Genomic DNA, 15,006 nt, shown 5'->3' with positions numbered 1-15,006 from the left:
CACCAGTGTGCTCTAAATAAAAGACAAGTGTGCTGTGAGGGCATATGGAGAGGTGGCAGCAGCTGGGTGGTTCCAGGTCAGTGGAGTTGAGCAATACCAGGGTCCATGTTACAGTGCCTGAATCTCATTAGGAAGAGTCGACGTAAACAGTCCATTAGCCCACAACAGTGATCCAGGCCTTGACGATGAAAACCTGTTTTGTATTCAGTGCCAAAGAAGCCAGAGGATTCATGTATTTAACTGAAACGGGCAGTGTGTGTCTAGAGCTATTACACTCCACCGGGCCCTAGTAACCTGCCCTGCTTTTAAGAGTGTTTAATAGGCATGCTTCTTTTCCCTTGGGGGAATAGTGAATGGAACTCATATATTGAAATTCTTGGTGTGCATTCTCTTTTATTTTTATACCATGGCATGTCAAGGCAGGTGCATGGGCGTGCACACTGCTGTCGATACAGAAGAGCCACAACAGCCTAATGCGTGTGAGCAGAGGATAGGTTGAGTAAATCGAGATGACTCAGTCCAGGAAGGACAAAGCGCCTGTAGGAAAAGTGAGACAGAGCAGTGGAGAAGAACTGTGAGATGTCCATGGGCCAGAAGCAGGGGAACGAGAATGCACACTGACTGTGTGCTGACAGCCCGAATGCGTGCTTACAGTATGCTAAGCACACGGCCAGGGCTTTATGCTCGAACTGCTGATGCAACTCTTGCCGTAAAGCTGATGCACCGTGTGTGGTGGTGCATGCCTTACTTCAGCACGCATAGGTTGACCAAGAGTTTAAAGCCAGCCTGAGCTACACATGAGACCCTCTTATAAAACAGAACAAACTCTGGAGACTCACTAGTTCCAGTTGGGCAGTCCCTGTATCAGCCTTGATCTCTGGCCATGGTCCCCAAACCATCTGTATCTTTCCCCGAAGCAGAGTCCTAAGGCCTGGTGATCCGCTCAGACCCTACCACGCAGAGGCTGAACTCACTCTAAGGCTTACACTGCCACATCTCCATTGTTTAATTTTGTTCTCTTGTACAGCTGAGTTCATATAGGTTAGAGGCTCGTGTGATCATGTGCTCATAAAGAGAGAGAGGGAAAAAACAACAGCAAATGAGTCAATGCCTTGAGAGCTGTGCCACTAGCTCCTGGAGGTCTCCCCTGCACAGCAGCTGTAGCATCAAGGACTAGAGCGAAGACCACCCAGGTTCCATTCTGACTGCCACCAAACGAGCTAGATCTTGGGCACACAGAAGAGCCTTTCTATGTCTCCAATTCCTATCTTTAAGATGGAGAAGATGATATGGCTTCAGTCTGAGCAAAGTCCTACATCTGTTTATGTTAAGGCTCAGCACACTCATTGCATGGTGACATACCACTATACCAAGCAAATCAAATGTGGCCTTGTAATGGCTCCTTCTGAATTATAGGAATAGCAAGCCCCCTTTCCCAGAGCCCAGAGCCTGGGGTGGGGAGGTGGCCCCTGGAGCACCTGTGGGACCGGATGGGTGAGGGAAGGAGTCACACCTCCCCCAGAGCACATGTGGCTTGAACATCTTGTTCCAATCTGGACACAGTCCCACTCTCTCCAAATGTAACTCTGAAATGCACAATTGGAAAGAGATACTTCCTGGCCATGAGTTTACGAATGGCCACCCAGGAGCAACAGCTATGTCCTAGAAAGGGGGAGGTATGATAGAGCCAGGCCTCAAAGGCAGGAGGAAGAGCCTGTAGGGGTGACTACATGTTGGGGGACATGGCCTCTGCTCCAGGCTGCCTGGGTGTCTCACTAGCAAGCTCACTGGGGAACTGCAGCACAGGGGTCCATGGCTGCTGTTTCTCACTGCGGCCCAGTATCTCCACCATCATCATAAGGGGCAATAGTGGGTGGGTGGTTCACACAGGCTATAGCCGCCTGAGCCTACAGATAAAACACTTAGGGGGTTCCCCTGTAAGGCTTGCTCCTGTGGCCAGGCCAGGCTCCTGGGCAGAAGATGGTGTCCTATCAGCATGGAGCCTGACTTGCAAGCTAATTCCAGCTAATTGCCACCGAAACCTGCTAAGATCACATCTGTTGGGCCTGGAGATTAAATCAATATTTGACAATCTTGATTAAACACAGCCAGGGAATCCTTGTAAAAGAACAGCTGTTCAAGCCCCATCCTATTCCGGGGGTGGGGGAGCGCTGGGCTGGAGTCTTCCCCTGAGGACGGCTGTGCACTGGGAGGGGAGTGGGGGTGATCAGTGATCAAGAGTGGAGACCCCAGGAGAGTGACCAGAAAGGATTCTGTGGGGAGAGACAGAGAAAGGGGTACTGGACACACCCTGAACTGAGCCTTGTCTCTTAGGTAGCATTCTCCTGCCACAGTGGTTTATCCTAAGTGATCCCTGATCCCTGACTGCCATATTCTTGTCAGAACACAGGACACTAACCCCTGGGCTCAAGCCTCTTTTTACCACCAAGTGAACACTTAGGCAAAATGCACTCAAAATAGGGAAAATATCCAAGATGGACCACAGGATGGGAGAGGAGGAGTGGGTTTTTACTCCTGGGTTTGGCTGACTCCAAGGTCGGCCCTATGACCCCTCGGCAGTACAGCACCACTTGACAGTGCCAGGTATCACAAGTGGGAGAAGCCAACCCCTCCCCCGCCTCCCCCCACACCCCGTCTGTGGAGCTGAGACCCAGCTGCAGCCTGCTCCATCCAGTCCGTGAGTCTTCCCACAGCAAGGGTGTCTCGACCCCCAAACCCCACCAGTCTCTCCCTTTTCATACTTTGCATCTCAACAACAAAATTGCCTTTATACCCACTGATCCTACATGGCACTTCTAGGGGGTGCTTATTATCTCCCCCACTTTACAGAGTACAGCTCTGGGGCTCAAAGCAGCAGCCACCCACTGAAGACTGTAGAGAGACCAAGTGGGACTCGAACCTTGGCACATCAAATCCACAGCCATCATAACCAATGTCCATGAATAAGGGCCTAATAAATGCCTGCCCCCAATCTCTGGTGACTTTGGCAGAAATCCTCAGGCTCTGCTATCAGCCTGCAGGGGATCAAATTGCAGCCCCACTAAGTACCATAGAGAATGACAGTGTCATGTGTCAGCCTGCTAGCTTACCTAGCAAGAAGATTCCCAGGAGGCACTTCACACAGTAAATGGTACACCATAGACACTGGTAACACACACACACACACACACACACACACACACACACACACACACACTTACACACTTCAGGGACTGGGGTTTGTAATAGCTGTAAACTGCCATCAGGGTTCTGGGAACTGTACCTGAGTCCAAGTGCTCTAAACTGTTCAGCCATCTTCCCAGCCCCACTGGGAATTCAGCTTATGCAACAGTGAGGTGGACCTTACAATACATTGAGGGGGAGAGGGTGTCAGACATCCAAAGGCCTTCCAGACACTGGCCACTCACTGCTCTACCTCTGGCTCCCGGAATGGTGCTGAGGTAAGGTAGCAAGTCTTCCCCATGGAAGCAGGGAGAGGCTGAAGAGATGGCTTGGTGGGTAAAGAAGTACAGGCTATGCAAGTGTAAGGGCGAGAGTTTGAATCCCATGATCCACATAAAAGCTAGGCATGGCGGCATGTACCAGTAACACCAGACAGACAAAGGCAGATCCCAGGAGTTTGTGAGCCAACCAGTCTAGCCTAAAGGGTGAGCTGCAGATTCAGTGAGGGGCCCTGCCTCACAAAAATGTGCAGAGCAATGGAACCTGAAATTAATCTCTGGCTTCCACAGGCACATGCACCTATACATACACGGGCATACTCCAACCCCCAAAGCAGCAACTGAAGCTGCATGCCCACCGCTGGTCTGCAGTTTAGGCAATGCTTGTGATCTGGTCTCACCCTTGCTCAGAAACAATCTTTCAAGGGAATTGGTTACTTTGATCAGAGAATGAAATTTAAAAAAAATATTAAAAACCAACTGTAAGAATATGGAGTTCAAAAGAATGTCATATTATCATCTGTATTAAAAAAAAAAATCATGGGACTGGAGAGATGGCTCAGTTATTAAGAGCACTGGCTGCTCTTCCAAAGAACCCAGGTTCAATTCCCAGCACCCACATGGCAGCTCACAACTGTCTGTTGTAGAATATTCTAAGGTGAGTTACTTTTGTTTATGTTGCATTTGTTTAACTCTGTGAAGCTGTGTTACTGTGCCTGTCTAAAACACCTGATGGCCTAATAAAGAGCAGAATGGCCAATAGCAAGGCAGGAAAGAGAAACAGGTGGGGCTGGCAGGCAGAGAGAATATATAGAAGGAGAAATCTGGGAGGAGAGGAGAGATCTAGGAGAAAGAGAAGGAGGAGGACCCAGGGGCCAGCCACCCAGCTATACAGCAAGTCATGGAGTAAGAGTAAGATTTACAGAAGTAAGAGAACTGGAAAAGCCCAGAGGCAAAAGGTAGACAGGCTAATTTAAGAAAAGCTGGCTATCAACAAGCCAAGCTAAGGCTGAGCATTCATAATTAAGAATAGCCCTCTGTGTGTAATTTATTTGGGAGCTGGGTGGTGAGCCCCTCAAAAGAGCAAAAACAAACAACTGTCTGTAACTCCAGTTCCAGGGCTTCTGACACCCTCACACAGACACACATGCAGGCAAAACACCAATCAATGCACATGACATAAGAATCAATTAAAAATTATAGGGTTGGGGCTGGAGAGATGGCTCAGAGGTTAAGAGCACTGATTGCTCTTTCAGAGGTCCTGAGTTCAATTCCCAGCAACCACATGGTGGCTCACAGCCATCTGTAATGAGATCTGGTGCCCTCTTCTGGCCTGCAGTCATACATGCTGTATACATAATAAATAAATCTTAAAAAAAAAAAAATAAATAAAAAAAAAATTATAGGGTTAAAAAAACATGCTAACTATTTTTTTTTTTTTTTGGTTTTTTTGAGACAGGGTTTCTCTGTGTAGCTTTGCGCCTTTCCTGGAACTCGCTTCGGAGACCAGGCTGGCCTCGAACTCACAGAGATCCGCCTGGCTCTGCCTCCCGAGTGCTGGGATTAAAGGCGTGCGCCACCACCGCCCGGCCATGCTAACTATTTTTAACCATTTACCTCCCTCCCTTTAATCTAGGTCAACACAGTGGAAAGATCTAGAAAGTTGACAGTGGTTCTGGTGGGTCTGGTGTAGGTCTTCAGAATCCTCAACCCTGAAGCTCCCCAATGTGAGTCCCCATCCTGCTATGGGCCAAGGATGATGCTTCGGATCAAAGCACTTGGGAAAGCCTCTGCTGTACCAATGTGGGTGGGTTCTTCCTGTTTTTTTTTTTTTTTTAATTTTTTCCCCTCTAAGTCATTAAATAAAATTTAGAGCTGAGTATGATGGTATAGACTGTAATCCCAGCACCTGCAAGCTGGAGGCAGCTGGATCAGGAGGTCAAGGACATCGCATTAGTTTGAAGACAGCATGGGCTACATGTTAAACAAGCATGTAGCCAACTGAGCTACATTTCTAGCTCTAAACAATGTCAAATGTACTTGTCTTAGATATGTAGCTTTTTCTGAGTGGTTCTATCTGAAGATTACACACACACACACACACCTTCATACATGTATGTAATGTATACTGATGGTATCACTCTCCTGATATCCTAAAATAGTCCTCATCCCTATTTTTAAAAAAGAATTCACTCAGCTAGGCAGTGGTGGTGCACGCCTTTAGTCCCTATATTCAGCAGGCAGAGGTAGGTGAGTGCAAGGCCAGCCTGGTCTACAGAGGAGTTCCAGGAAAGCCAGGGCTGCACAGAGAAACCTTGTCTCGAAAACCAAAACCAAAAACTGAACAAAAATTAACCCCCTACTTAGTCCAACTAGTGCTGCCTGAGTTCACATGGGCGTGGGCTATAAACTACTCTCCCTTCCTTAGCAGCCAATAGCTCTTCTGCTAGGGGTGGGGCCTTGTTAGACACGTGATTTTTTTAAATGTAGGAACCTGGAGGCAAGAGCTGATGGAGGGGAGCTACTTATTGGCTTGCTTCCCTATGACTGGCTCAACCCACCTTTTTACAGAATCCAGGACCACCAGCCCAGGGATGGCACCACCCACCATGGGCTGGGCCCTCCCCCAAAGATGACTAATTGAGAAAATGCCTTACAGCTGGGTCTCGTGGAGGGATTTCCATAGAGGCATTTCCTCAACTGAGGCCCCTTCTTCTTTGATGACAGTAGCTTGTGTCAAGTTGACAGACAAAACCAGCCAGTACAACTGACCCCTTGTCAACCTGACACACAAATGCATCACTATTAAACCCTTCCTTTCTTATTTATCCCCAAGATCTCACATTAAAAGCATAAATAATTTTAAAAGTCCTATAGTCTTTACAAATTCAAACACATTAAAATTTCAGTCTCTTTAAAATATCTAATCTCACTAAAAAAAAAAAAAAATCCCAAATCTCTTTTAAAAGTACAAGTCTTTCAGCTGTGGGCTCCTTTAAAAATCAAAATTATATACCTTCTTCATGAGGGAAGAACCAGGGCACTGTCATAATCTGAACCCAAGCAAAACCAAACTCCAACAGCATAAATCACTTCATGTCCAATTATCTGTGATCCTCTAGACTCCTGCAAAGAGCGAGGGTCACTTCTCTGTCTCTGCCCTCTGCAGCACACACAGATGTCTTCTTTGCCAGTGAAGGGATGGATGTGCTGACAAGGCGAGGGCAAGAAGGCAAAGAACGAATACACCCCACTGCGAATGCGCATGTATACATGCACTCATGCACGCGACACATGGACCCACCAGCCTTGATGTCCTGGGAGATACAAACACTGGAGTGAGGAGTGTGGGCTGGAGCAGTCTCGTGGGCAGGAGCTTGGGTAGAAGGAGAATCAACACCCGCTACCCACTTGTCCATGACCCAAGGCAGGCAGTGACCCTGAATCAAGCCTCACAGACTCATAGGGACACAGGCAGGTGGGCACTCCCTGAAGCACTTTTTGCTGTGGTGTGAATTGGTACAACTTAGGACCTCACACTAGAAGACTAGCAATGTGAGGTGTGGCAGGGAATGCCAGGTGGCTTTGGGCCATCACGGCTGGTACACACCAACGTGGCTAGCTCTCAAACACACGCTGTTGGGTGAAAACCATGGAAATCAGAAACACACATCCAAGGCCCGTTCTGGAAGCCATCCGATGCCTTTTTGTTTGTTTGCTTGTAGACAGGGTCTCTCTACATAGCCCAGGCTGTTCTTACTCTGTAAAGTAGGCTGGCCTCGAACTCAGATCTGCCGGCCTTTGTCTCCCGAGTGCTGGGATTAAAGGTGTTCACCACTTCCCTTGAAGGGAAGATGATCCCTTACTGAATCTTCAGAATATATTCTCTAAGGATAGGTCTATAGCCACAGCCATCCACAGACACTTTGAAAAGAGGTAGTAGTAGCTAGAGGGATAGAGAAAAAAGGAAGAAAATCTACCCACTGACAGAAGGAGGGAGTCATTTTTTTTTTTTCTAGCAGCAGACAAGCCGTGTGGCAGTAGCCCCTGCCTCTCTTCCTGTGGGGATGTGAGGGTGAAGGAGGCATGCAGGAGGAGCAGGACACAGAGCACAGTACTTCTTCAAAGAAAAACCACACTGCTTTGTTCTTAAAAGCCACCAAATCTGTTGGTCCTGATGTGATCTGTGAGTGTGTGCGCTCCGGTCAGGAACTGAGCAGAGGCCTCTCCAGCCTGTGGTGGGCACTGAGATGCCGGCCCAATTCCCACTTCCCAGCTCTGGGAACGGGGATTCTAATTGTCAAAGGCAACAGGATGAGTTATTTCTCTCTGATCTGACTGGCCGACTGGCAGGGACACATGACCTAAGCTGGACCAATTGCAGCCAGAAAGGATGTATAACTCAAGAGGGAAAGGTCTTTTACTGTGCTTTCTCTCAGTGCCTGCAGACAAGAAAGCACGTGGCTCTAGATGTCCCTGGAAGCCATGCTGGGACCTAGGGACATGAGGAGGAAGCCAAGATTGAGAGCTGGTATCTGTGACACACATGTTGAGCTGCTGATCATATCCAGTCTGATGTCACCCACCTCTGGGCTTCTGGAATATATGAAAGGGCTTTCCTGTTTGGCCAGATGGTGCCAGTGTGCTTAGCTATTTGCAAGCACAAGCGTCTTGATGGAGATGTGCATGCTAGCCAGCTGTCTTTGCTTTGTTTTATTTTTAAAGACAGGGTCTTGCTATATACCCTAGGCTGGGCTTGAACTTGCGATCCTGCTGCCTCAGCCTCCTGAGCACTGGGATTACAGACATGTGTCACTACATCTGGTCAGCCAGTTACTTTTTGAGTATTAACGAAAAATCTCTACAAGAGGGAAATGGGCAGCAGCAGCAGGAACAGGAAGGCCAATCTATCCCTGTGTAAAGAGATGGTCTGCAGTTCTCAAGTGGTGTGTCCCCCACGCAAAGGGCACAGAACAGTCCTCGGAGGTGTCCTGTGTATGCAGGGCTCGGGAAACACCAGCAGTGGTTCACTGCACTCTCCCCATCTTCACGACAGCTGCTGTGCTAGCTACAGTAGGTTCCCGTGTTCTGCTGCTCCCCATAGCAGCAGGGGGCTCGTCCCCAGCTGCTGGGCTGAGGCTGAGAGACAGCCCTGAAGCTGGCTGGCTCTCCTGCAGCTGCTCTGTGCCTGCATCAAAGGTCGGGCTTTAGGATCTGGGCCACTGCTGTGAGCTCTGAGAAGGCACATGGCCCGAGGACCTCAGCGTGTGGACCTCCCAAGACTCCCAGCATCCCGTCACCCCATCAGTGAGAAGAGTGGAAAACAAAGGGATGCTCTCTCTGAACGCAGCCTGCCCTGGGTCTAATGGCTGTTCTATCTGTAAGCAGCTGGGTGCCTGGACCTGAAAAGCACTGACACAGCTTGTCATGTGAATTTGGAAAGCACTTGGCAGAGAGTGCCAGGCACACGGCTACCTCATTACTATTGTTATTTGACAGTGTGTAGCTATGTATTTAACCACTGAACTATAGTTACATGCAGTAAAATGCACCTGTTTTAAAAATACAATTGATTTGTGTGGGTGTTGGTTTTCTTTTTCTTTTCTCTTGTTTTTTCAAACAGGGTCTCAGATGTTGGCCTGGAACTCCCTTGGAAGCTGAGGATAATCTTGAACTTCTGATTCTCCTGTCTTGGCCTCTGAAATGCTGGGATTCCAGGTATGAGCCACCATATCCAGTATATTAGCTACTTTTCTATTCCTGTGATAAAACACCAAGGCAACACCCTTAGAGAAGGGAGGGTTTATTTGGACTTATGGTTCCAGAGGGATAAGAGGCCATCACTATCATTGTGGGGAAGTGTGAGCAAGCACCATACATGGCAGAAGGAAGAGACGAGAGCTCACATCTTAGACCACAAGCAGGAAATGGGGAGCAAACTCCAAATGGCACCCCTAGTGACGTACTTCCTCCAGCAAAGCTGTACCTCCTAAGGCCTTCCCAAACAGTGCCACTAACTGGGGGCCAACTATTCAAATGCCAGAGTCTACGGGGGCCTCTTACTCAAACCACAACAGCCAGTGATAGAATTTTGACACGTCTACAACTGTCCAACTCCAGATGACCCACACTGAGTAAATTCCACCCCCCCCCCCCCACCTCAAACAAGCTCCTCTTCCTTGCCCTGCTTCTCAGGAAAGGGTCTCACTGGCACTCCTGTGTTTGGGGCCTTGTGGAGGCCCAAGGGTGAAGATAAACCTGTTTCCACAAGCCGACGTGGAGCCAGGGCAGCTTCCTTGTGCCCAGTCTTTCTCCCTTCCTCACCCTGCTAAATGTGTGAGCAAAAGCAGGAGAGTGACAAGCAGCCAGGACCCTGGGAGTCACCCCCACCCTGTTGTTTGGGGGCTCCTCCTCCTCCTCTCTGGGCAGTTGACTTCTTTCACATTCGGGCACCCTGGCTGCTGTTCTCTCACACCTGATTTTTAGACCCCATCTCTGTAGAGCTGCTAGAATCATTAGGAAATGCAAAATCTGGTCAGTTCTCTCCAAGGCCTGAACCCCATTTCCATGTCTGTCCTGAGGGTCAACTCTTGACCTCTTGTCCATGGTATTCTAAGCTCTGCCCATCTCCCACAACTGTGGACCCCTCCTTATTCCTTTCTCTTTTTATCTCACTGGAAACTTTCTATTTTGTTTTTGAGACAAGGTTTCTTTATGTAGCCCAGGCTGGCCCAGAACTCCAGATCTTCCTGTCTGAGCCCCATGCCCCCACCCAGCACTAAGATTACAGACATGTTCCACCATGCCCAGCACCACCACGAGCTTTTTCTTTTTAGAGACTCAGTCTCATGTAGTTCAGGCAGGCTACCAATTTGTTATGTAGCACAGGATAACCCTGAACTCCTGCCATTCCTACCTCTACCTCCCAAATGCTGGAGTACAGGTATCCATCACCACGTATCACTAGCAATTTTTCAAATGACATTTTTTTAAATTTTGCATTTTCCTTTATTTATATAGAACAGATTCTTAGAGTCTTTAACTAGAGAACTCCAGCAAGACAAGACAGTAGTTTACATTTCACATAAACACACAAAAGAACAGTTTGCATTGACTGATGTGATGAAGTTAGAACAGTGATAACAACAGCTACCACTTATTGAGTCTGGGCATGCTAGGAGCCAATTAATCTCATCAAATCAAATTTTTACTAAGATTATTGTAGAGCTGGGCAGTGGTAGTGTATGCCTTTAATCCCAGTACTCAGGAAGCAGAGGCAGGTGAGTTCTAGGACAGCCAGGACTACACAGAGAAACCCTGTCTCAAATAAATAAATAAATAAATAAAATTGTGAGACATAATATAAAAATTTACTAACCCTAGTTTGTAAATGCTAATACTGGACAAAACTCCAGAATAGCATCATAACCAAAATGCAATCTATTGATTTTATTCAGAATTTTTTCTTGTTTTCTAAGACAAGGTCTTATACTCTACAGCCCATGTGGTCCCACAACTCTACCATGGCCTGAGCTGCCCTTGAATTTGTAGCTATTCCCCTGTCTCCACCAACTTTAGCTTCCTGTCCATAGAGCTTCCTGCTAGGATTATACCACACTCAGTTTTTCTTCTTTTTTAAGAATTATGATTTGTGTGTGGCACAAGGGTGCACAGGTGTCACAGCAAGCGTGTGTGGAGGCCATAGGACGATGCTGAACTTGGCTCTCTCCTTCCATCTGTTTGTGGGTTCCAGAGACTGAAGCTGGGTGACCAAGTCGTTACACACTAAGCTATCTGCCAGCCCATTATTCAGGTTTTCTACATATGTACACATATACGTGTGTGTGTGTGTGTGTGTGTGTGTGTGTTACAAGTTCATCACGTGCATGCTTGTGTATTCACCACCATCATGATAGAAGCAGGGAGGGTGTATGGCTGAGGAGTAAAACATCTGCCTTGAGTGAGCCCCTGGGTTTCATCCCTGTCCTGGCTACAGTCAGTCACATATATGTCTGTAAGTATTCCATTTAGAAATGTTGGGGGGGCGGGTCACTCCGCAGGAAGACTGGCTTTTCTCACTCAGCATTATCTCCCATTGGTTCCTTCAGCCCTCCTTGAGTCTCCACAGCTGGCTCGCCCTCCAGCCTGCCCCATCTTAACAGCGTGCTCTCTGAGGATTATGCCACAGTGCAGACACTCCATGGGTTTGTTTACCTGGACACCTGGGCTGTTTCCAGACTTGGCAAGAAGTAAAGCTTTTTTTGTGAACAATGGTAGGCAGATTTCTGTGTGAACACAAGTCTTATTTCTCTGGGCTAAGTGCCCAAGGGTGCAACGGGCTGGGTCATACGACAGCTGTGTGTTTAGTTTTTATGAAACTGTCAAGTGTTTTCTGGATGGACCTAACTTTCCGTTCCCCCCAGCACCGTCTGAGGGACCCCACTCTCCACACTCTTCACTGCTGACTCTGTTTCACTTCCTCGGCAAAAGTCCTCTGTGGGGTTCTGTGCATCAGGTACTATTCCAAAGCTGGGGATGTAGCAAGGACACAGAATGTGATTGAGTTGTAGTGGTATCCAGGAGGATTAGGAGGCCAGCCTCTGCTACTTGCTGAGACCCCACCTCAGCACACCAAAAGACAGGAGCTTAGTGGCTGATGGGCAGAGCCAGCATTACACCACCACTGAGCGGCTGACGGGCAGAGAAGACACTACACCACCACTGAGCGGCTGACGGGCAGAGAAGACACTACACCACCACTGAGCAGCTGACGGGCAGAGCCAGCATTACACCACCACTGAGCGGCTGACGGGCAGAGCCAGCATTACACCACCACTGAGCGGCTGACGGGCAGAGAAGACACTACACCACCACTGAGCGGCTGATGGGCAGAGAAGACACTACACCACCACTGAGCGGCTGACGGGCAGAAAAGACACTACACCACCACTGAGCGGCTGACGGGCAGAGAAGACACTACACCACCACTGAGCAGCTGACGGGCAGAGCCAGCATTACACCACCACTGAGCGGCTGACGGGCAGAGAAGACACTACACCACCACTGAGCGGTGGTGGTGAGGTGGTGAGGGCCGGAAGGAAATAAACAGACGGCATAATAAAGAAAGGATGAGCACTCTGGTTAGAGCCAGGCAGGCTGGGTCCCAATCCTGACTCCGTGGCTCCGGCAGGGGGCCTGACTTACCTGCATCTCAACTCCCCATCTGTAAAACCAGATGGTAAGGCTGTCTCAACAGAAGTAAAAAGAAGGCTGGAGTACCTGTAGCTCAGCAGAAGAACGCTTGCCTAGAATCACTAGTGAGGGGCTGGGGTGTAGCTCAGCAGTAGAGCACTTGCTTAGGTCCAATGCCAAGTACTATCATAATATAAAAACCACCTTCACCGGTGCTGGGGACCAAGTGGCGGCCATGGCATACTGGCAGCAAAGACAGGCCTGACGGAGCCCACCTGTATACGGTCTCTGCCAGCAGCACCTCAGTCACGAAGGCAGTGTTACTAAGAAGTCACATAGCTGTGAGGGCCTCCAAGACGTATACAACACAGCCTCATGTTCTGAAGGGACGCCCAGTCTGCTGAGGACCGACAGCTGCAGGCCGGGCAGAGGAACGGAAGCAAGGCTGCTCACTTACCCAGCAGGATGCAGTAGTGGCTACGGGGCAAACTGAGGAACCTGGGACTTTCCACCCCTGGGGATCTGACGCCATTCACAGGGGGGCTGAAGAGGAGTAACCCGGCACCTGCCCCCACCTCTCTGGGCCCACAAAGAAACCACATTTGGGAGTAAAGGGGATGTGGGAACCCCTTCTGGCCTGCCTACCTCTCCACAAGCCTGGCCCAGAAGAAGGAACTAAGGGAGACACTTGGTTGACAGCCTATGAAGGAAACGGAGAAGGAGCAGGAGTGAGGAGCAGGCAGCCCGGGGCCTGGCAGAGAATGAGGGCACCTACGTGGAGAGGGGAGGGGTCTTGGCTCTGAGAGGGCAGACTCATGAGTCACGGCAGCCCAAGACTCTTCCTAGGAAAGTCAGAGCTGCAGTGACCTGCTTTGTGGGCCTCCCATGGCCTAGAGTGATCGACAAGCTGCTGCTTTCCTAGGGGTGAATCTAGAACTAGGGCACCCTCTCCTCTGCAGGAAAGGACTTTCAGTCCTGCGGCGGGCAGCCAGGTGCCAGGGCAGGGTGGAGCCTCTGACCAGGAGTCTGGTTTTCCTGGTGGAGGAGGGTACCGGGATGGTAAAGCCTTAGATGGTTGCTTCTTTCCTTGCAACCCTACCACGCGACTGTAGTCTCAGACCATGGAAGGTGAAGCAAGAGGATCAGCCTGGACTACACGGCAGGACTCTATCTCAGAGAAAACAAACCAAACGAACCGTTCCTCTAACCAAAAATCCTTCCACAACACCCAGGGCAATGGAAAGACACAGGCCCCCTCTGGTCAGCCCTGTTGTCTTCCCTCACAATGCTGGAGTAATGTCAGCTTCTCCGATACACCAGCACCTTCCTACCTCAGGCCTCTTGTTTTGGTTTATCTAGAGAGGAGTTCAAGTGCAATGCCCCACAAATTATGCAGCTGAGTTTCCCACATTTGGGAGAACTGCAGGAGTCAGCACACCTGGAGTGCAATGGATGAGCCTTGCTCTGAAAAAACCACCTTGGTGATCATGGTATCTCTCCTGCCAGGGAAGTAATGGAGATACTCTGTCTCCCACAAACAGCTAGAGCCCTAGTCTGCCACTGCATGGGTTCCTATCTACCTTCAAGTTGAAGATTGATGGTTGCTGCTTCAGAAAAGCCTCCTGAGACCATCTTGTCCCCACCCCATTCTAGAAGAGGACTCCCTCTTCCTGCTCTCTCTCTAGATGTCCATATTCCATCTTTCTGGTTAATTACCCCAGGTAAGCCACATGGCTATCTGCAAGACTGCTTCCCAGACGGTGGGGGTTATGAGGTCAGACTCTTGGAAATGCAGCATTACACTGTTTGTTTGTTTGTGTTTTGAGACAGGGTTTCTCTGTATAATAGCTTTGGCTGTCCTGGAACTTGTTCTCTGGACCAGGCTGGCCTCAAATTCGCAGAGATCCACCTGCTTCTGCCTCCCAAGTGCAGGGATTAAAGATGTGCACCACCACTGCCTGATCCCAGTTTATAAATGGGGAAGACATGTCAGGCCTGTCCACAGCACCAGATACTCAGGAGTTTAATCTGGGGAGCACCCTGACAGCCTGGCAACATTTCCAATGACCCTGCTTCCTAACACCTGCTGGCAACAGGTGGTCAGGTAAACAGAACTCATGGACATTTCCCCAGAATGCTGAACTCCCAACCTGAGAGTCATTTAAAATGTTTGTATCGTATGGTTACTGTGTATTATACACGGCTTAAGCATTTGAAGGACACAATAAATGTGAAGGGCCACACATTCACCTGACGTATCTGTGGGGCATATCTCCAATTGGTCCCACTTCCCAGCCTTCTCTGTCTCTCTTTACTTCTCTCTGGATAGCTCTTCTTGTCTCTAGGTATATCC

At 49.1% G+C, this 15,006-nt stretch overlaps 1 protein-coding gene and 1 non-coding gene across 4 annotated transcripts in view; both read right to left on the bottom strand.

The window, feature by feature from the left end:
* The window catches only part of Sipa1l3 (signal induced proliferation associated 1 like 3), a 218,932-nt gene that overhangs the window by 103,107 nt on the left and 100,819 nt on the right, over positions 1–15,006 (bottom strand). The window lies entirely within an intron of this gene.
* LOC131903130 (U1 spliceosomal RNA) lies at positions 14,012–14,167 on the bottom strand. Its single transcript, XR_009377385.1, has one exon. It is a non-coding gene; the product is annotated as a U1 spliceosomal RNA (small nuclear RNA).

Source organism: Peromyscus eremicus, chromosome 1 (assembly GCF_949786415.1).
Source record: "Peromyscus eremicus chromosome 1, PerEre_H2_v1, whole genome shotgun sequence".
In the NCBI taxonomy this organism is placed as follows: domain Eukaryota; kingdom Metazoa; phylum Chordata; class Mammalia; order Rodentia; family Cricetidae; genus Peromyscus; species Peromyscus eremicus.
The sequence above is the reverse complement of the archived record's forward strand: the minus strand, read 5'-3'. Positions and strand labels throughout refer to the sequence as shown.